The sequence below is a fragment of the Camponotus vicinus genome, unplaced genomic scaffold, assembly GCF_025532165.1.
Source record: "Camponotus vicinus isolate PSW18456_S1 unplaced genomic scaffold, iyCamVici1.0 SCAF_6, whole genome shotgun sequence".
Taxonomy (NCBI): Eukaryota; Metazoa; Arthropoda; class Insecta; order Hymenoptera; family Formicidae; genus Camponotus; species Camponotus vicinus.
Genome location: NW_028141978.1, coordinates 10,263,132 through 10,288,039, shown reverse-complemented (window position 1 = coordinate 10,288,039; position 24,908 = coordinate 10,263,132). Strand labels below are relative to the sequence as shown.

The 24,908-nt window shown below is 29.8% G+C and overlaps 1 long non-coding RNA gene across 4 annotated transcripts in view; it reads left to right on the top strand.

The window, feature by feature from the left end:
• The window catches only part of LOC145973048 (uncharacterized), a 94,757-nt gene that overhangs the window by 6,040 nt on the left and 63,809 nt on the right, over positions 1–24,908 (top strand). The gene's annotated exons all lie outside the window — the stretch shown is intronic.

Below are 24,908 nucleotides of genomic sequence, written 5' to 3'. Positions count from 1 at the left end.
ATCTAAACTATTTATAATATTACAGTATTACATAAAATATGTCAAGTATTTACAGTTTTACTTGACTGGACATTTTTGGTCAATTTAGAATTATATTATAATAAAATTTTAATTTTACTTCATTTCTCTCTTTTTTTCTTATGTAGAAATCTTTTATATAATTTTGTTAATATTAAGTATCTTGTTAATTATCTTTACTCTATAAAAACTTCCAAATTGCTTTTTTCCTATTAAAGATATAACCAGTTTGGGATTAAGTGAATAATGTTTGTAATGATTGCACATTTGAGAATTTAATTGTCTAGAATTCTTTAATCTTCATGTATTTATATATATTACTAACAATAAGAGAGAATCTCTATTCTTATAAATTTCCATATAATTTACATATAAGATAATTTACATATATATAACATGCAACAAAACACAAATATATGTAATATCATTATAGCATCAAATTAGTAAAACTCTTGAAATTGCGATTTACTTATGAAAAAACGGTTTGATGATCTTAATTTACGCGATTCAAATATCGTATGTAGTATCGTATGAGTTATTACTGTAATCAAATGAACATGTGCTCGTCCAATCAATGTAGATTCATGTCGCACTAATATATATTGATCTATTCTATTCAGAGCCTTTTTGAACTGCTATCGTTTCTCACAATTTATGTTGCAGATATACCATATATATATATATATATATATATATATATATATATATATATATATATATATAAATTTTAAATTTTAAAATTTAAAATTTAAATTATTTTATATATATATAAAACATTTTTGTACACAAAATGTTATTTTTAAATTAATATTGATCATTTTTATTTCATCGTGTTTACGAGAATTTGGAATTATATCTTTAAATATAAACGTAAGAATTTTTTTTTATTATCTTGAAATTATATTATCTATCGTCTCTAAAGTTTGCAAATTACGTGCTATAATCGCATTTTATGTGTTAAAAGGCCTAATATTGGCTTAATGCCAACTTCTCAGTTGATATTTCAATCTCGTAATTATTCAACGATCTTCCGTAAGTTTTGCGAGATGCTAAGCGTGCGGATCTTGTTATATCAGCACGAGTATAGCTTAAGTTCTTAACATGCTTCGAAACAATTTAAAGTTCCATAATTGACAGAAACATGTGCGTTTCATAACTGTATTAGCGTTCATTATTGTGCGACAGAACTTTGTGCAAAAATATATTTGATTACTCGGCCTCGTTACGCTAATGGGCTCCTTGTTATCCCTTTAACACAATAGGTGCTCTCGGTATCGCAATTAGTATCAATCCTATCAACTTATTTATCTTGCTACTTTGAATTTGGGACCGTACGTGATTGCCTGTTTATACTTGCTTACTTTAGACGAGAGTATGTATTGTCCTCTCCTAAGGGTTACTAAACAGATTTTATCATCAGTGAAAATACATAAATGTATTCTCGAAATAATATTGAGCGATAATTCTCTTTTTTTTGCAAGAAGACAGAAATTGCGCAATAATATAACATATCAAAGTGCATCGTGTGATCAACGCAGATATTAAATAAAAATAAAAGGAATAAAAATAAAAGGAACAACAGATATTATTGTAAAAGAGTGCAAACTTTAAAGTAGTTGTATTGCTCTGATAATATTTAAAAAATAATAAAAATAGATTATTGTAAAAGAGTGCAAACTTTAAAGTAGTTGTATTGCTCTGATAATATTTAAAGAATAATAAAAATAGATCGATAAAAATCAGAGTATTCGTGAATGTAAATTTGTAATATTTTTTTTCCTATCGTAATTTAAATAAAATCAAATATTGAAATCACAAATATATTTTTATTAAAGCTAACGTTTCATAAACGTTCGTCGTAGACATCGTAATCTCTTTATTTTTCTCTTGCTATACATTTATTATGCAACTGCTAAGAGCATTATTTTAAATATTGAAAGTAATTAACGAGAAAGATATTTAAAGAATTTATAAATGAATTTATTATTACATTATAAATGTCCATTTAAAGTACAATATATGTATTATTACTAATATAATACTATATCTTTTTTTCTATTGTAGATTATAAAACAATTTTTACATTTTTGTATAAAAAATTTTAACTTTATATATATTATAGTATATGTATATATATACATATATATATATATATATATATATATATATATTCTCTTATTTTAAGTTATACTTGCTATTAATTTAATTAAATTAATGTTTATAAATTTAGTATATATATGTATATTTACAATATTTAATTATTATGCAGCAAAATTAATTAAGTCTCTATAAATGATTTTATAATAGATTGTAAATAATTTCTCTCTATTTCAATTTGCAACGATTATTTGTTGCAAATGATTGCTGCAAGTACAAAATATTGATATAAATCTCGAGAGAGAAAAAGACGAGTACGATAGATTAAAGGTCGTTGGAGGTCTATTCAGATATTTAATATTGGTATGAACATTACTCTAACGCAAACATGAATTGTGTGCATATAGCAATTCTTTAAATGAATATCAGATAAATATGGAGGTAAATATAGAATACGAATTCAATATGCGTGTGTATAACAATTTATTAACATAAAAATATGGCAACGTTCAATTGATTTATGTGATATTATTAATATCATCCCAACGTTCATTTATATGATATCCAAGTAATTTTGTATTGTTCTCGATATTGATTAAAAGTATTTGAAATGATTTATTTTCTTATTTTAAATCATTTTCACGTAAATCGATTTTATAAACTTTTTATTCATGAATTCTCAATAGAAAAATGTCTTGCTGTCGAACGATGAATGAGTGCAATTTGTGATTGCTGGTATAGCGGGGTTTAATATATAATTATAAATATTTTTCTAGTTTTATATATATATATATATATATATATATATATATATATATATATGTATATATGTATAATTAATATAAGATTGTACGTAGGTATTAAAATATTCCGCATATTTATGCAGGTGGCATGTTATGTTGAACTCTATTTCCTTCAAATTGAACGTCTTGGTATTCGCCGGAAAATTGAATGCCTACAATAAGAAAGAAAACAACGTAATTTACGAATAACTTGGTTCGTGTCATATAATATTTATTTTCTTCTTTCGCTGCGAACATTTTATTGAATATTTCGACGAATAACTTGACTAAGAGGAAAATAAGGGGAAAGTATCGCTCTTTAATGCGTCTCAACGAATATTGATATAGTATATCGAAGATATAAATTTTTATTCGTAAATGTACGATATGCGGAGAGCGGAAAAAGGTATTCAATGCAGGAACAAAGGAATGGCGGATTTTATATTCAGAATCGTATCGCATATTACAAAGAAGTTTTTGCATTACAGTATTTCTTACAACACGGAGCATGTACTGTTCACTCGCTCGTTTGTTCTCTCTCTCTCTCTCTCTCTCTCTCTCTCTCTCTCTCTCTCTCTTTTTCTCTCTCGGAAAGTTAGGTCGTTACAATGTTTAACATTGTCAAATATCTCTGTATCGCATTTTAATCGCCGTGCCGTGAATTAAAGGGGATAATTGTACTATACGATTGTTGAATTAAAGCCGTTCGGCATGCGACGATCAATTTCCCCAGTCTCGCATAATACTGAATGATTGAGACTCTCGTACATAATTATCATTGGATTACCACATGTTAATTACATGCAATTGGAATATGTTATTTGTTTTGTGAAACAAGACATAGATATCCATAAATTGTTTTGATTCGTGTATCGTATGTACAATTTTTTCTAATTGTAAATATTTATTGATTACTATTTTTTTTATTTGTTTCTATCTTGTAGCATAATAAAAAATGCATTATAGCAAATCATTTTTACACAGAAACGTTTTTGGAATATGGTATATTTCCAATTTCTCTTCTTTCTATGTTATATTTTCAATTATTTATTTACTTGATATTATTGATTGATTATTTAAAATGATAATCGTTGCATCAGACATCACGAAAACAATTAGAAATATTGTAGATTTGAATTTATATTAGAAAGCAATGATTTAATAAGATCGCGCGAAAGTAATGAATAGATTTGTGAACTGGAAATGAATTGCACAATTGCCTAATCGAAGCGATAGTATCGCGAACAGGAATGTTTATGAGCTGCAATGTGCGCAAGGCGTTAATTATTTCCAGCTACTTGGCTGATGCTATAGTTGATTGACGGGACCACAGACACTGAATTAGAGTTCCTGGCGGCCGTCGACCACCGCGTGCGGAAATTGAATTTCGATGACAAGCACGAAATATTAATGAACGATGTGCGCCACGTTACTCTACCGTTACATAATATCTATTCCAATCTTCGCGCAATAATAGAAATTGGGCGCAATTGTGGAATAATTGCGCATAATGGCTTCACGAAAATATTACCGATTCATTGAACCGGCGTATACGTTTGCGCGTTAAAACGCCAGAAACATTTGTCACGATGAAAATTATAGATGTTAATATTATACTTGCATTTGTATTCTTACGCTCGTGTAAAGACGTAAGCGAGAAAAATGAGCGATACTGTCGATCCATATACATATATTTAAAATATCATTCAATTTAAAGCTACTTTTGAAATATTATAACTTTAGAAAAAACATTCGCATTTTTTAAATGCTAATTATATGTTGCTAGATATAATTTATTAGTTATTATATTCCTTTACGTAAACAGTTGGAAAAAAGAAACGTTTGCAAATAATAATGAAATATTATCAGATAATCAAGTATAATATATTTATCATGAGATCTGTAAACGTTTATACGTGTGAGATAAAACTTGGCTTGAATTCAAGTATAAAAAAATTACGCAGTCAATAATGTCTTGCACAGAATAATCGAAAAATTATCAAGAGAAAAGCGCAAAGCTAGAGCTGCAGAAAATTAACTGCTCTCAGATTCTGAAAGGGTATTCGAGAAGCGCAGCGATCGATCCGCCCGTATATCGTTGTGGCATAATCGCATTTGTACGCTGTGCTTTGATACAAAATGTTGGTAAAATCCTCTTTCGAATGTCCGACGAATGGAACTATTATGTTCAGCTTTGCGGCTTCATTTCTGAAATATGTTTCGCGCCATCAAGATTTCTGAATTTATCGTTACAAATTCGTATCTAAACTCTTTCACTATTCTATTTATTTATATGAACAAAGATATGTTTTATTTCTACTATTCTTTGTTACTCATTCGACAAACTCATAGAATGTCTAAATATATTTTATATTTTTATACTGTTAAAATATGTTTTGTTATATAATATTTATTCGAGAAACACACATTTTTTTATATACATACTGTACATGTTTTTATATAAAGTATTTATCGTTTTAGTTTCAGTTTTAATGAAAGTAACTATCAATAGCTTCAATTGCAACGAAGAATTAATTTTGCTTTTAATATTTTAATAGGAATACGATAAATAATATTTAAACAGAATATATTTTATAAACATTTATAAATATTTACAAATTATTCGATATTTATTTAGATAAAAAGAAATAAACTTATATAAAGTATTCGTTGTTTTAATTTCACTTTTAATGAAAGTAATTAACAGTAGCTTCAATTACAATGAATTAATTTTGCTGTTAATATTTTAATAGGAATACGATAAATAATACCAAGAGAGAATATATTTTATAAATATTAAAATAGAACAAGCTTATAATAGGAAGATTGTATGTATATAGTGATTTCAATAATATCAACTTTCAATTTATGCAGCTATTTCATCGTTTCATATGGTAAACTCTTGAAGAACACGGCATACCTAAAGAAAGACGAAGAATTTCAAAAAAACGAATCTAATAAATTTCTAATCAATTCGATTCGTTCTATTCTGTTTTGTAACTTAAAGAATATTTTGAAAGAAAAATGATTATATTTTTCCAAACAAATCTACCAGATATGCATAAAATATGAGAGAGCTGCTGCATACATTCTGTGGATTTGTACTTTAAAGAAAAAAAGTTTGAAGAAAAAAAGACTAATAAATATAGTTTTAGTTTTCGTTTTTGTATGATAAATTTTCTATTTCGAATATTATTGATCATATTTTGTGTGTGATTTAAAATTCTACACATACAAATAAATAGCCAAATATAAAATCCCGTTCATATATTTATATATAGACAAAAGAATATGCGATGCAATAATTTTTATTAAAAATATCCAGACAGGAAATAAATTTCATTTTTTGATTATATTTTAATCTGTTTATACATACACGACGGAATTTTGAATGCACCATCGAATGTAAAATAATGCGTGTAGAATTCGAATCTTGGTGGAATTACAATACTGTGAGTGGCAAAAGCGATTGTTTCTCTCGTTGGGAACCAAAGTTGTGCAAGGATTCAATTTCAAGGAACGGTAGAGAATCTACTTTGTTGTAGAGAATAGTTGGAAAACTTCATCCTGTAATAGAAGAGAGTTGGTCTAATTTCGCAAAAAAGATTAGCGAAGAACTAATAATTAGATTATTCATTTTAAAATGGGTTTTTTATATTTCTTCTCTAGTTTCCATACAGTGATTTATTTTCCGACCGTTATGTAACAAATAATTATTTCCAAATTTCCAAATTTCTTAAATTTGTACATTGTTATTTATCAAGTATGTCAATGATTTCTTTTGCATTCTGAAACAATAATTGAATAAAATTTAATTTTCTTTTCAATTTTTTACTATAGAAAAAACTAATTTAGCTTAAATTATATTGTTATCGCAGATAATTATGTGATATCGATAAATATCGGTTTTATTTTGATAAAATAAGATAATTGGAAATGTTATAATAATTGGATATGTTGAATATGTTATATCTCTTTTTAGATATATAAAAACGAAGTTTGAATCAGCTAGAACATAATACACAATATATAATCCATACAATACAATCTTACAAGGCAGCCGGTAATTGGATATACGAAGATACGATTGTCCGTATATGTGTATAAGTCCTGCTCACAATGTGTCTGGCTTCGATTTTCAATAGCTGCTTTTGACAAGCACTTGCGTCTCAATACAATATTTTCTATATAAACGCACGATATGATAAACAGCATTACTATTACGATCTAAATCTTATATTGTATCATATAAGTACCATTCAAAGTTTCTTAAAGAGATGTATAGATGATTATTGATTCTAAATTATGTAAAAGAAATCTGACATACGCATAATAACAATGCAATATAAGAGTTGATACGAAATTTCATAAAATATCCATATGTGATAACTTACGACATAAAACACTAATACATGGAGGAGTTTACGAGCTTAATGAAATTTGTATAGTAGCGATTTTATCATGTTGACAATGCACAACGTTGGTTATTATACATTTAATAGCGTACATAACAAAGTCGGTTTGATTCGCAGTTGAAAATGTTATTATAATGGTCGGTTATATAATTGGCAAGCGGATACACGTGTATACTAATACCGCGCGCGTTGGATCTCGTTATTCCGCGCATTCGTTAAAATAATAGCGAATCGATAAAGTATGATCCTTTCAAAAACGAGTTGAAATTACGCTATTTACGAGATAGCGCGCAAACATGCACAATTATATTCGGTTCGTACGCTTGTGTGGTTCTCTTTGATTTCTCCGAGTAAAGTGTTAATAAACGCAAAAATTGGCAGCAGAGTCAAGTGTACTGCAAAGAAAGAAATGAAAGGGGTTTGTCGGTGAAGGGACCGGCAGAAGGTACAGCAGCTTTTCCCTTGCAGCCTAATTATATGAAATCGTAATTCAACCCACCGTGAGACTGAGATTCCACGAAAATTCCGCACACCCGGAGGGTCGATTCTTCCTTCATAGGTGGAATAACGTGGCAGTAATTCACGGAATAAAACGCGAGGATAAACGCGACGCTATCCGAAAGCGTATTTTGCGTATCTGCGTAATTATAGATTGCAATAATAAATTGCAATAATACCATATTATGCAGATTTTAATGATATTAAATTATATTAATTTTATTAAGCTCTGCATCTATTGACATACGAAATCGCGATGATGTTCATTTGAGTAAATAACATGTATAATTGATATTACTTTATTACGTAATTTACTTTATTTGCTTAAATGAATACATGTATTTTATTCATTTCGGAATTGCTGTATACATGTAATTTCGCGAATAATTATTTCCGAATAAATGAGAAAGCGTTTCCGGCAGATAATTGATCGATGTACCAACGTATTTAATAATCGAGAAATTAATGTACGAGATGCTTTCCTCAATTTCGTCCACGTGGTAAAGAATAATAATGAATGGCTTTGAATCTCTCATGAATGGATACGACAACTTATCAATAATTCGAGAACATTATTACTTTTCGAAGAATAATATTGAGAAAATAAATGTCTCCGACTTAATCTTATTATTCGATTGCGCTGCATAATCATTTAAAATATTAGCAAATTGGTAACATAGGTGATAACATGAATGTTCGAGGATCGATAATTTACGAGAGAGCCGCTGATTGAAATTTATTTATACATCGCTTACTCTGGCAAACGCATCGCATTGATTGTGAAAGATTTATCGATTGCTACGCGTCTATAACGAATCAAAAAATCAAGTTTTACGTGTTGAGCGGTTTCGATTTTTGTTTGTGATGCAATCAGAGCCGATAACGAGTTAACTTTTAAATGGCAGATTAAACGTTTTAATTTGCTCGCATTCGATCGCTCGTTACTCTCGAAACGCTAAATGACAAGCACCGCACGGCACGGCATCTGCGACAACTTTAAAAGTATTTGCTTTTATTTGTATATATTCTATATTATTTGTTAATATGTTAATTATTATTTGTTAATTTGTTAATTATATTATTTGATAAATATGTATTTTGAAGAATTTTGAATTAATTTTTTCTTCATATAATATGATGCAATATTTTTATATTTATGCAATCTGTTAATGTTCGACATAAAATCTCGTAACTTGAGACATGAAATAAATTTCAGTTAACATAAGTTCTCTTTATAATTATATATATATATATATATATATATATATATATATATATATATTTATTTATTTACATGGTTTCAAAACTCAATTTATCAAATTCTTAAATCACGCATGATATTACACTGATTACGGTGTTATTACATTACACTGATTTATACATTACAAATTCAATTAAAGTAAATTTGAATTCAAGCTTTTAATAGCTATTAAATTCTTGGCGAAGCAATATTGATTACAAACTCCTTGAATTTTAACATAAACAATTGCGGCTATACATTTGAAACACCTATATAGAACTACGTCGAGGTTAATTAAATGGCCACAACGTGGATAAATTACGTAGACTAGCAAAAAGAGAAAATGGTGACAGAACGGTAATATAGAGATACGATGGCGGAAAACTGCGGAAAAAGATGCAGACGAGCGTGACGTTATTAACGGCAGCGGCTTACGAACGTAAAGCGTAAGATGTCTCTCGGCGGTTGCACTGTCCACCGGGTACCTTGGAGGCATTTATCTCACAGCAAGAAGCTACGAGAGATCGCAGCGCAGATTTTTGTTGTTAATTTAAATTAAGTTTGCCATTCTTCTCTCTTCCCCCCCCTATCTCTTTCTCTCTCTCTCTCTCCCCCTTCTCTCTCCTTCTCTCTTTCGCATTTATAAAATAACTATCAGTTATATTATATAAAAATTTTAATATTTCGCTTATAAAATCAATATCAATTGCATATACTGTACACATAGAATAGCTAAAAAAAGGAAAGGAGAGAGAAGAACATCTTTTCCAAATCTTAAAGTAATCACATCACAATAGATTACCGCGAATTATCATTTTTTTCAACATTTAAATACATTTTTCTAAAAATATAATTTTTTGTACTTTTTTGTACTTAAAGAATTTGAAAAATGCGACAATCGGAGAATAATCCTCTTGAAATTTCGCTCCAATTCACTAAAGGAGCACGAAAGCGGACAAAGTGAAAGCGTCAAATAATGTCGGGGACAGCCGGAACGGTAATTCGAAAACGCGGGCAGATGGTGAAAGAGCGCGCGTGTTACTTGATTTAATATTATTTTCATTTCGCGAAATGAAACTTTTGACATAGCGTACCATTTTTTCCACGCATCCCTGGATATCACTATGCTCGCTCGCATTGTTCCTACGTTTCACACGTCGGCAAGGACCGTCGCCGCAACGATTTCTCATGCGGTTAACGTTCGAAACATTCTACCTTCCTTCTCCGCCACTATTCATTTACATTTTACATGCTGAAAAGTTGAGGCAACGTAGCGCATGCCAGATGGAACTTAAGCCCGCGCACTGGTATCCTATTTATATTAAAACACGCGAAAACATCCGAGCACGCTGCATAGGTGAGATTATGACACGCTGTGGACGCGTTTAAAATTCAATGTGCTTTTACGCCCAAGTTAGATACGATATCGCGGATACTCGGAAAAATATCGAGGATACTTGCTTAAAATATCGTCTCGCGATTTTACATCGACAACACTTAAAGTTTTAAAAACTATTTTTTTATACCAAAGAATTAAGCTAAAAGTACTTTGTATGCTGAACATATATTCTAAAAAATATATTTTCTTCGGAGAAAAATCTTGCGCTTTAAATTGTGAAACATGTTATTAAATGTAGAAAAAAAATATTTACGGATAATTGCTCTATTTTGCTATTAAAAAATTACAGCATAATACAAGGCATATCATTATTTTAAGGAAATTTTTTATTCCATCATAATTTGACTTGACTACCATTTTGCTATTGATTGATCACTGATAACGATAAAAAATTTGTCTTACATTGTGTAACGCAGATTGCAAAGAATTAAAGTTCTTGCGATATTCTTGTAACAAAGACAGTATAACAGATTCAAGCATGAGTGGGGGACGAAAATGGCTAACATTACTGAAGGTGAATGATCAGGAAGGAAACGGCAAAAAGTACCATTTCGGCGCACAGTACATCCGTGTAATCCGGGCTATCCGCAAGTCGGCTTTTTATTGCGAGACGACTAATTTATCTCTTCGAAGCTCGCCCGCGTCTCATACATAGATCCTACTAACCACCTCCGCACCATCGACTGCACATTGGCTCGCATGTGCAATATCTGTCTGAAAAGTGACATATCTAATCCGACAGCTAGGAAGACTGGAGATAACTTTGTATCAGAAAGCGTGATCTGTCAGAAATATTTTTCACTTTAACATGCATTTAACATGAATTTTAAACGCGTTTATAACATTGTCTCTTCTGCAGTACGCTCGGACATTTTTGTATATTTTATTATAACACTATTTTTATACGAAATGATTGTTTCTACATCAAAAACATTCTAATTTTAACTTTTGAACTTTTTTGCTTTTAATGATAATGGCGAGCTTTTTTTATTTTCAAAAATTTACATTTATTTTTATGAAACGAATTATGATGGCCATAATAAAAGCTCGAGAAAGAAATAAATTTAATTAATTGTCATTTTTATCAGACGTGCGTTTACCACCATGAAGCGGTCAACGCGATGAGTCAACCAAATGCGAAAAATTATATTAATCGTAGTGCAACAAAATTTCATGCGTTTGCACGCATGATTGTATTCGCTAGGTGCACGTAACGGGCTAGCGCTGGTCACGCTGTGCAACATCCGGCTCGATTCCGGTTCGTCACGATGGCGCTGGCGGATGCATTAAATCTGAAACGGAAGCACGAGGGCTAAAACGTAACGAGAACATTAACAGAATGCCAGGTAGGCTTTCAAGTACTCACCCCTCTTGCTCCACCACCGAACTCTAACCCCCTTGCTGGTACTCTACCCACTGACGTCTCTTTCTTCTATCTCGTGCGCCGCGTTGCCATTACATTCGCTCGATACGTTTTATTCTCCAAAGTCGTAATTGTACGTTACGGTCACCAGCTTTCTTAAGGACTGCGCGAAACGACCTGGGAAACACTTTCTAGTTCCTTGCGCGAGTCACAAAATCCTAAATATTTGATTCTTAGCATGATAATAGACTTAAATGATTATTTGGAAGATAATTTAAATTATAGGGAAAAAATATATCCAGACTTGATTTTATTTTTATCTTTAAACAATACTATATACACTTAAACATAAACAATAATTGTATATTATTTTAATATAATTGTATATTATCATTATTTTAATAGCCAAACTTAAACATTTTTTTATAAGTGTTATATTTTATATATGTAATTAGCGATACAAAAATGATTACACACAATTTTGCATTTATACATTATTTGTAATAAAATATGTAGTAGTCAATCCACAATGAGAATTAAATATCAGTGAAGTATGCATTATTATTTTTACATTTTGAAATATTATCATCTCATGAGTATCTATCTCGGATTTAAAAAATTGCATGTATTGCAAACAGCATTTTCGATTTGATACACTTTTTAACTCGGTCGTTCATTTGTCTCTGATGAAACGACGGCTTACGCGGTTGATACGGTAATGATTGATGAATATCTGTCAGAGACACCGATCTAACGATGGTTGGTGTAAAAAAGAATGTTATGCACGCGCGCGAAGGACGTTGGGATAAAATATCGGTCAATCGCAATATGAAGTGATAACATTCATTTTACAATATATATGTAAAACAGATTTTACGAACAAAAAAGAGAGATTTTTGTTGAATATGCCACATGTCAATTAAAAATATTAAAACAAAAAATAATTTTACGTTATGCAACAAAAATTTAACATTATCCGCAATGACAAATATATAAAAAAACAATTAATTTTATAAATATTAGTTAAAAATAATTAATTAATATTTAAGTTTACAATAGATTGTGAGGGAAATAATTGATAATAATCCAATAAAATATACTTTCTTTTTCTCTCTTTTAGCTTTACATATTTTATCTTCTCTATGGAAATAAGTCACGTAAGAGATTACAAATATAATATATATAATATATATAAATATATACAAGATATATATTATTTTTAATATACATTAAACACATAATCCGCATTATTTTTTTAATTAGAATAAGCATTTTTTATTCATATACTTATATAAACATAACGCTTTAATGTAGTAAAGTAAAAGCGGAAGTATTATAAATTTCGTTTCTGATAACGTCTACTTTATTAGTATTTAGGAAAAATGAAGTAACTATCTCTCTTGATAATGCCTTCCGTATAGTCCTGTTTCTTAATTCTATGTACGAACTTATCGTGACTCCACTGTTACCTATTTGCGTTTTTTTTTTCAAATTATAAAATGTAAGGTACACTGAGGGAGATTGCTGTATGCGACAGTCTGCTAGGGGTTATAGAGTCCCTCTCTTAAGTAGCCCTTGCCAGTTATCTCGCAGACTTCAGCTTTGCATAACGATTATTACTTTCTTCCAGACGTGGTTTTCATGCGAGCGCGCGAGGTCTGTATCTTTTCTACATTTTAAGCCACTACCCAAGATATCGATGTAATTTCCAACTGAACTATTGCATTAAAATGATATTCAAAAGATCACAGCCAGATTTTTAATGCAAGATTCTCTTTTGGGAGAAAATGTTCCTTTTTTATATTTATTTAAATGTACGATAAGAAAAGAAAATACTTTTACTGTATATTTTGTTCTCACTTAAAAAGTATGGAAAAATAATTATAGAGAATAGAGGTATTTTTTGTTATTAAGCAATAAAAGTCATTTTAATACTGAAAATTTTGGCATCCTGAAGGAATTAAAATATAAGGAATTAAATAATTTAATTTATCGTGATTGTGTGTGTGTGTGTGTGTGTGTGTGTGTAAAATAAAAAATATTTTTGAACAATTCATGAAAAAAAATTCCAACCTACATGAGTTCGATGTCATGTCGATAGTATAAATATGTTTCTATTCATTTCCGTTTCATCTATATTTAAACACTGTGCCGAATAACGCGCTCTCTACCATTTAAGCAAAACGTACATCCCGCACGCCGTGTAAACCATAGCGCGCGAGGGAGAGTTGGGTTGGGAATATATACCGAATAGGCGGTAGCTAAATATCAGAATTTCGTAGTAAGTAATGTAAATGTATTCGCGCGATTCCGCCGCGCAGGAGCAGGATTTCAAACACTGGGCGCAGAATACAACTGCAAATTGAAATACTCGCGGCACCACGTGGCTATATCGTATGCACGTCAAGTTCTGACGCGTACCAACGTTGAAGTGGACGTTAACCAGGAATTTATGTAGCTCGTCTGAGCAGATAACATAATTAATTGTAGGAATGGCAATGCAAAACGGTAACCTAAAATGCCTGATAGTGTAAGCGAAACATTTGTTCTTTTTTGATCTTTAATTAAGTTTATTAATCAAGAATATTAATATTAATATTAATCCAGAATTTAGTTAAAATAAAATAGAGATTGTTAGTTTTAATGAAATAAATATCACTTGTGTTCTATTGCGATCAATTAATAATTTGACATTTATGTGTTTGTAATTATTATTTTATAAATATCTTTTTCTGCTTATATATTTTTTAAAAATATCTATATGATATAATTCATATATATATATATATATATATATATATATATATATATATATATATAATTTTTTTAATAATCCTATATATATATATATATATATATATATATATATATAGGATTATTTAAAAAAATTAAACATTACTTAAAATTGAAATTTATTTAATTACTTCTTATAATATCAAATTTAAATGAGATTTGCTTTTTGATAATATTGGTCGGGTTTATCGTTTATTCGTATCACTTGTCCTTTTAATCGCGACTAATACGAGATGGTTAATTGTCATATTGTGTAACAGATCAAATTATATTGTATAACTATTCAAACATTGCTTGAATCAGCCGATGAACAAATATTTATTTGTAGATATATCATGTTTCCTATCTTTAGTTTCTGATAGTTTTATAAACATTTGTCACGAACAATTGAAACGTGTCCGTCCAACGATATGATCGATCGATTCATTTTTCACTCGTCCAATTCAAGTTATATCTTGGAACAATTCTGATATAAAATAACGCCGTATGCCATATGGTATAGGATTATAGATCACCAGGCAAAATATTAATGTTATCCTTGCACAAGTATTAAAATAAAAAAGATGCAACGAGAAATCTAATAACCCGGTTATCGTTGTTTACGAAAAATACGAAAATAAAAATTTACTTTTTGCTAGTATCAATAACATTAATCAAAAGAATAAATACTTTAGGTAGAGTGCCGTGATTTGTATAACTCAATCGTAATTTTTTAATTGATACTTTTTTCACTCGAATTTTACAACTCTTCAGCAAAGCAGCGATCGGCTGCTCGAAATACAAACACGAACTTTTTAATTACCGACTACGAATAACGAATTCCGATAAATAATGGTAAAGTAGTTCTCGCGACAGTAGAAAAAAAGCGATGCAACGACAATGAACACTTACTATGTTTACGTACGGTGAAAGGTCGACGTCGAAATAATAGATGTGCTTGAATTCAAGCGGCACGCGTGGCTTTTAAAACAATTCCGGGCATGGCCAATTGCCCGTATATCGAAATCGGTGCTTCAACGATCGATAGGCAATCTCGCAATCGCTCCGTCACGCGTGTACTAAAACGCGATTCCGAAAACGGAACTTTCGATTAGTTTCCTCGTTACGCGTTTGCACTATGATTCAACGCTTGGTAAAAAAAGCGGCAAAAAAACGTTATTCATTTGTACAAATTTATTTGATAAATTCTTTTTGTCTTCTATTACAAGAGTTGTTTATTTTACGTTTATCAATAAAAGTTAAAAAAAAATTCACTTGTACTTATTAAAAATAAAAAAAATTGATGTCAACAAACGCAATTCATTCGTCATCAATCATCTTTTGAAATGTAACTTGTAAAGTACTGTAGTTTACAAATGCACACACACATATAGTATATACTTAGATTTGTTACGCAAATATTTATCATTAAAACCATAAAATTAATATACTCTGTTCGAGCAGAGCAATTTTATCTACTACAATTTATTATTACATTTGCTGCATTTCCAATTGTTGACAAAAATATTTATTTAAGTTCTAAATAATATAGCCAAATTTTTTGCTTCTTTGCTCATCTCTTATGCATATAAAAATTATAATTATATAATAAAAATAAAATAATAAAAACAAATAATAAAAAAATTATAAAAAAATTATATTTTTATGATATAACATATATTTCTTATTACCTATACATTAGTCTTATTTGTTACTATGAGAGATTTTAATACGCAGTGAACGATAAAATGCTTGTAATCCTGAATGAACTCGATTACATTATTTAGATGCCAACGGGAACGGTATTAATATAATATAAGAGCAATATCCATTGAAACTTTTATAGCTGGAAGATCCATAGCAGACGAAAGATCCCTTTAAACGAAGATTGCGGCTTCTAGCTTTGCTTTAGTGCGATCTGCGGTGCTTAACTGTAGTTGCGCAGCTGCGATCCATTCCCACGAGGCATGAAACTTTAAAAAGAATGGCGAGGGAGGTGGAGTATGCAACAAAAAAGGGCTCGTCGCCAAGCGGAATCCCATTTGCAAACGTATTTTTAACGAGTTCCTGCGGTAGAAAAGGTGTCCGAGGTCGTCGACGTCGACGCCGTCACCGTCGTAGTCGTTGTCGCCGTCGTCAGTAGGATGCGAAACAGAAGCTTCTCTAAAATGGATAGAAAAAAAAATTTTCAAAAGGGATCAACAAAATATTCTCCAAATATGTGCCTGTTAACAACGAGCATTATAAGATTTAAGTTGCATTAATTAGGAAAGAAAATATTATACGCAATTACCAATGGAGAAATGAAATCTTTGAAATGTTGGATTTTTTTATTTTGACATAATAAGTTTTAATGAAAAATCTTTGATAACCCAATAAGAAATAACAAATTAATCAATTCAAATAAGTAATATTTATATATATGTATGTATAATATACTATAAATATTACTTACTTTAATAAGATGGATTTTTATAAATACTAAAAGAGAGAGAGAGAGAGAGAGAGAGAGATGAAATGAAATATAATAATTAAGGAATATCAAGAATAGAAAGATTTCTTGATTATTAAAACAGATTCTTTAATTTATTAACTTCAAATGACGAATTCACAATGATGAATTATTTCAACGTATATTTTAGTCTCTCTTGCATAATTATTTTGAATATATTTAATCCTTTGCACTTGGAGTTATCTCTGCTAGACTTATGATGTCCCCTCAGAGGGGATATCCGAATGCAAAGGGTTAAAAATTAGTTACTAATTAAAGGTATTTTATTTCTTTTAGATAAAAATTATTTTAACAACTAGCAAAACAAAATATGTGACTAAAGCTGTAAGAAAAAAAAATATAAATGTATAAAAATTTATGAAATTTTTATATTTTACACATGTATGCTTTTCTTTTACAGTGTAATTTAAATTACCTGTATATTACTTTGCTCGAGAATATCATTAATTTCTATTTACATAAAATTAAATTTTGATAAAATAGTTAAATCTGTTGCTTTAAAGTTAATCAAAATGTAAATTTTTCAAATCCATCTCATTGAAATTTTAAATAATGTTTCGCAGAACTCTAAAGAATAAATGCAATTTTATGCATAATGCATAATTTATATTTTTAGATGAAACTAGCTCAGTTCAAGTTTGATAAGTCTATTTATTAATATATATAATAAATAAAATCAACAAAGAAAGCAAATATTAAATTTATTTACGAAAAAATAGTAAAATTTAATTAAATAAAAAGTAATTAAATTTATTTAATAGTAAAATTTTTAAGAAGAGAGCAGATTTATCGAAATCAATCTTGATGGTTTTTCGAATCATCAGAGTTTGATTCTGCTGCGCGTCTTTCTTAATTAGGGCACGTTCGTCGTCATCCTGAAAATTCCCATACCTCACGACTGATTTATAGACAATGATAAATTTTCTAGTACGGTATTCGCGGAACTCCCGAAAGGCATTGATGGATCAAGTAACATTACGTATCGGACTCACCAGTTCCCGCGCGTCTCGTAAAACTTTTATATTCCGCAAAATGAGCATTTGACTCATTCTACAGCCCCGCGGCTTGTCCCAAATATTCCCAGCACGACTGCACAAGTTTATTACGTACCGCCGAACCGATCTCCATTAACCTAAATATGAAGTTACCCATATATTGTGTTACGTGGTTTAATTAAAATTTTCGAAAATTGACCGATATGCTTAATGCCTATTGGAAATTGCGAGGGACGATTACGTGTCATGCGTTAATTTCGACCGCTACTCGACGCCGCGGTACACGTAATTATGTGATAATTATCGAAGCGCGCTCGCGTAACCGGTTTCATTGGTAAGTTTCAATCGAACGCCGCCGGGAATATATATTTGATGCGGTTTGATCACACGCCTAATCTGCAAGGAAATCATGGAAATTGTTACGTACACAGAGAAATGTTAGTTTACGTAATATGGTAAACCCTAAACCTATATAAAGGACTTGGAATGTTAATATGCCAATTCGCGCAAGGGGAAGCCAGACGTCATCTCATGCTTTATATATATATATATATATATATATATATATATATATATATAAAATTATAATATAATTCAATTGTGGTTGATCCGAGACATTATTCTTAATTGCAATACGTTCAGAAATATTTTTAAGACTTACGATAAAAAATGCGAAATGTTATTTTATTAATTTCTTATCTCTTTCAACGATTTATTATTCCACAAATTCGATTTATTATTTCAAGCCTTTCGTACATGAATATTTTTTTATATGCTAGAATATATTTTTAAATTAAAGAGAAACGAAAGATAGAATCTATATACGAAAATATATATATATATATATATATATATATATATATATATATAGATAGATAGATAGATAGATAGATAGATGGAATTTCGTGGATAAAAATATTTTGAGTGACAAAAAAATTATAATATTAAATATATTTAACGTTGTGAATTCTGGCAGATTTACAAATTTTTTTCGGATACACGTACATAATTTTTTTTCAGGAAAAATCTCTTGTTAATCGAAGCGCGCACTCATCTCGTTGGATATATGTCACACAAATATTTCCTATCACTACTAGGTGATACCGACAAATATAATATTATTATGTATCACCAAGCGTGACAAAAATTTTAAAAAGAAATGTCATGATTACCATGATATTCAAACACACTTTAACATATGTCTTCAGAAAAAGTCTAGAGATATGATTCTATTATAATATGGTAGAAATATTTCGATGTTTAATGTATAATAATATCGTAAATGTTCGAAAAATGAGCTTATCATGAATAAAACTATTGATATCGTAAACATATCGAAAAGATATTTTGTTTCATTCATCATTAACAATCTGAAGATTTTTATTAAAAATATAAAGCAAATATATTTTATGTGATATTACATATCATCTGAAAAAATTAACAATTAAAAAATTAACAAATTTTGATTTAATATTAAATAGTTTGTTACTTCGATTCAATTATAATAGAATTAAAACAATTTTTCATTAGGAATAAAATGGTCATTCTTTTACCAAAAGGTTTATTGAACTCTTATGATTAGGTACATCTCAATATATCTTGTATAAGTTCAAATATAACTTGCCGGAAACAGCAAATGAAAAAGTGCTACGAGATTGCATTGAAGATGTATGTGCATGTCTGGTGGATACAGTTACAAATAATTTGATCAGCCAAAATATATTACCCGCCCGAAACCGCGTGGCCATAAGGCGGCTTGATATTTTTCATGAAGAAGCATATTTCCGTACACGCGCACTCAATCTGAAAGTTGACGTGGAAAGTGCTGATAATATGAAAACGGATAACATATTTTTGCATTTTACGTCACAGCCAATACCAGGACGCACTTACCTCGCATCGTTATCAGAAAAAGAGAAAGAGAGAGGAAGGGAAGGAGGGAGGGAGGGAGGAAAAGATGGAGAGAGATAGATAGAGAGAGGGGGGGAGGGAGGGAGAGAGAGAGATCGTTTATACGGCACATATGGTGCGACGAATTCCAATGTCAATTTTTCTGAAAGCACAAAGGCAGCGGATTTTTAAAGGTAACAGGCTTTCAGTTTAAACCCGCTTCATTTTCCACGTATATTTCAGCGACGGATTGACAAGCGTGGGTATCCGCGGATATATTTTCATCTTTTATTTATTTCTCGGATTATTTGCATCTGCGTTATTGATCGCATTATCTTTTCCGCTTATATAATATATGTCAATCAACGTATTTTAACATTGTATCTGTGAAACTAATTTCACGAACGATTGCCACAAAAGCAACATTTAACATCGATTTGACAAAATATAAAACTTATGGAACTATTTAATAGAACGGCGGATAACACGGATGCAGATTTAATCCAATAAAAATGTACAATCTTTATTCACAAATAAAAATAATATATTACCTTTAATATAACATTGTTTCACAAAACTTGCACTATGCATTTAGACTGTTACAGTATCATTATTTTATAAAACCTATTGTTAATTATGCTGTAGTGCTTTCATTTTCTTTTTTTTGTTTTCTCTTTTTAAACTTTTATGTAATATTTTTAGAAAATTTGTGCAAAAGTTATTTAGGTCAATTTGACAACAGATATAAAATAATATCACTGCATAAAATCACTGCGGAATCTTTAATTAATTTTTTTAATTAATCTAATTAAATATTTATTTTTGTTGATTTAAATATTTATTAAATATTTATTTTTTATTTTATTAAATATCAATTAAATATTTATTTCTGAATTTTAATATCATTTTAATATCATCCTATGATTGATTTTTCGGCGTAATCATTCATTTTAAATAAAAGCGAATTTATTTTAAATAATACAATTTTCATATATTTTATTCCACACAAAATAATATATTTTTATACATAGATGATGTATTACATTTCATTGGAATATTAGTTTTTTTTCTTAAAAAATTAAATGAAGATATATATAAGATTTTTTTTACAAATTGCACTAAAATACGATTACATGCATTTAAAGAAGATGAAACATGATAACGAGACATGATAAAGATTGTATCAATTATATGATATTGAATTAATTTTTATTTAATTTTAAACTGAAGTAACATCGATATTAAATTAAAGATCGTTTCAAATAAATTTTGCTATATCATCGAAGAAAGTTCGTACAATATATTAACATCTGCATTCAAACAAACAGGAATAATCTCAAGAATAGCTTAGCGAATCGACAGACGATCGCCATACTTTAATACAAAAGTTCTTTAAGCTTATAGAAAACTTCGAGGTAATATGGCAGAGTCCGGCATTTGATTTAAAACTCGAGAAAAACCGGCGCGTAACAATAAATCCTCCATTCTCCCTATTTCTCTTGGCAGCTTACGCTTTTTGACTTTCACGCTACCACATATATACCGCTGTGAATGCCTGGCTGAGTGTTTTACTCTGTTATCTTCTTACTTTTTATACAACCGTTTCCACGCTTATTCCAGAACGAACTTTTATATATAATGTCTTTGCTCTCGCATATTTCTTTCTAAAAAAAAAAAATGCTGTTTAAGGTTGGCTCTAAATAAAAAGTGTCCGATATATAAAATATAATTATACTTTTCGACAGAGAGTACGCTTTTCTCTCCATAATAAAGTATTTTACTCGGAACAACCATTTTATTAGCTGCCGGGACGCTTTATTCCGCTACATGAGAAAAAATTTCAAACCAAAGTAATGAAGAGAATTTTTAGGCCGTCGTATTTTTACATTTTTGTACGAACAAAAGATCGGACCGTTGCGTTAAAACGTAGTAACTCGTCATTCATCGTCGGATAAGCTCATTGGAGATGTGAATAGAAATGTGAACAGCCGTTAAAGGAGCTCGGTAGATGCTTTGCCATTTTATTATATCAGCTCAAACTTTTTTGAAGTAATGGTAACGTAAATTGCATGCATCGCGACGTCCGGCAAACTTTCGACGCTTTATATTCTTTAAAATACTTATCACAGTATAAAAGACGCATAAAGCATCTAATGGAAAAAATAGCTGCTAGATGTACGAACAGTGAGAATGATATATTCAACTCGCTACTCCTTTTTGCATCGAGCATATTTTCCCATTCTTTACTTTACATATGCTTTAACGTCGCGTCAACCTTTTGAATATCGCATATATCGTGCTTTTAAAGGGGAAATGCTGTTTCGTATCAACGCAACGGCCGCCGTCTCTCGGGCGCAATTAACGGGTTACCAAATTTGCACGTTGAATGAAAAGAATGAGAATGCAATTGCTATTTACATCGAATGGCGATGGATTAATTGGATTTTATATAGAGAGAATACCAAAGATAATTTATATATATGCGAGGAAAAAAAGCAACTAATTAAATAAATTTGTGTGAATTATTATTGGTACTGATGTCCGATGTTTTTGAATATCTCTAATAATTAATTTAAATCTATTAGGATCGAATTAAATTTGATAAAAATAATTCGATATTTTTATGTAGATATAAAAAATCCGATATTTTCATGTTGTTTAAAAGATTTTAAGATTCTATAATTCTCACAATGTTTAAAATAATGATTTAAATTATTTATATGGAAATTCAAATTGTAATAAAGAACCGTCTAACTTATTAAAATAAACTATAATTTATTAAATAAACTATATAATTTGAGTCTTATAATACTGAATATACTGAAAAAGTACTTTGAATACCAGATGTGAATAATTAATTAGATCTCGATATTACCTTTTCGATATATCAAGGAAAAATCGATTGACAAAGTCAACAATAGATGAAAGTTGTTTGGAATAATCTGCATTACAGAGCGGACACACACTCTCTCTTTCTCTTTTAAAATTGCAATATATGGCTGTTGTTCTCTCTTATCTGTACAAATATCTATGAAACGCGCGTGGCAGATACACAAATTCGTCGTCGTCGACATCAGCGTCACGAGCACGCGTGCGCGCGGAAATAACCACTGGTGCTGCATTTGCATCTTCAAATCTGCTGTGATACCGCCCTCCATGTACGATCGTTGACACAGCGTACAAACATTGAATTTACTCCGGGTAAGATAAGAGTACAAATACCTGGATGTGTATCCCTGTACTTACATGCCTCTCTACGTGCGCGACATCGTCGCGCGATGGCTACAGGATTTTCGAGCGCGTTGCGCGAGATTTCAATGAATTAATTCGCGCGACAGTATTGTGCGTGAGAAACTCACCGATACAAATCTTTCGCGTACATTAATAAGATAAGGAATATTTGAAAATAAAGATTTTTAAATATATATTAATGCGCATATATATGTTATATATATGACTCTTATATTACTAGTTTTTTTAATTATAAATTGATGGCATATGAACAACTGATATTTACTAGTAGTTTATAAGAGTTTTCTAAATAATTTTAAACAGGTCTACAAAAGAAACGAAACTCAGCAAGAATGTACGCAGAATATTATGTTATTCTACGTGTCATTCAAAAATTGATTGCGTAGGAAAATTCGTGGCAGAGAGACTTTTATCAACTTTGCATACACGCTATCCCTTTTTCGCGTTCATAGCTCGGCGCCGCGTCACGCTACATTTAACAATTACGACGTGATTTGTGCCTTGCCCCTCGAACCGGAAATGAGAAACCAAGGTAGGCGACCTTCTTTCCTCCATCAATAATAACGACTATTTCCAAATATTCACGTTCGGCCGTTCATTACGTTTATGTATTGCATTTGACGGTTATAGCGCTCGATACAACACTTATGAACCACAATGTTGATAATCGAAACAATGACAATAATCACACAGTTATACATGCAAAGGTAAATTTATAGATTTTTAGTTTTGAATTCTATAGATCAGATGTATATATGCTAACTGAAATTAAATTTCAAATATAAATTCGTACACACACACACACACACACACAAACTAAAATAATAATGTAACTATAATTATAATAATTATTAATAAACATTTTAAATGAATATATTTATATTCGTATATAAATAATATTTAAGTATTTAAAATAAATCCACAAAATATAATAGAATGCACAAGTACGTATTTGAGATGAATAGAATATAAAATCATTAAATAAAAAAAAGTTTTACAAAAGTATTTACAAATATCAAAAATTTTAAATATTAAAAATAACTTTAAATTATATAAGTGTATAAACATTCGATTGCTTTAATAAAATCAATTTTATATCAAGTTAAAAAAATGTTTAAAAAAGCAAGAGGGATGCAAAGTGTTGCATTGATAACTTCTTGGATTAAATAAAAAAAAAAACAAAAATGAAATTTAGTTTTAAATTATATGATTTTACAAAACAATTTATCATTGAGTACAAATTTTACAACAAATGTCAACAAGTATAGACATAAAGCTTTATTTTTTTTCTGCAGAAAAAGGTCGAAAAAAAGAATCTCTTGAGATTGCATGCATGGTATATGCAATCTCAAGAGATTCTTTTTTTCTTAACAATAAACTTGATAATACTTGTTAGCATAAGAGCTTTTGTCACTGCGGATTATTTCCAGTTGCGTTTTTTTTAAATAAGCAAGAAAAAAAAAGAACAAAGCTTCACAATGCCTCTGGACTTGCTTGAGAAAGCTCATGTTGTATTATGTGATAAATTGTATCTTCGTGTAATTATCAAACAACGCGATAGCATCGCGCCAAAATCATACATAAAAATCAAGGATTCGATCGATGAAAATCACAGCATAAACGCATGAAAACTTGGCATACCCGAATCGTATTCAAATGCATAGTTTTTCAAGTT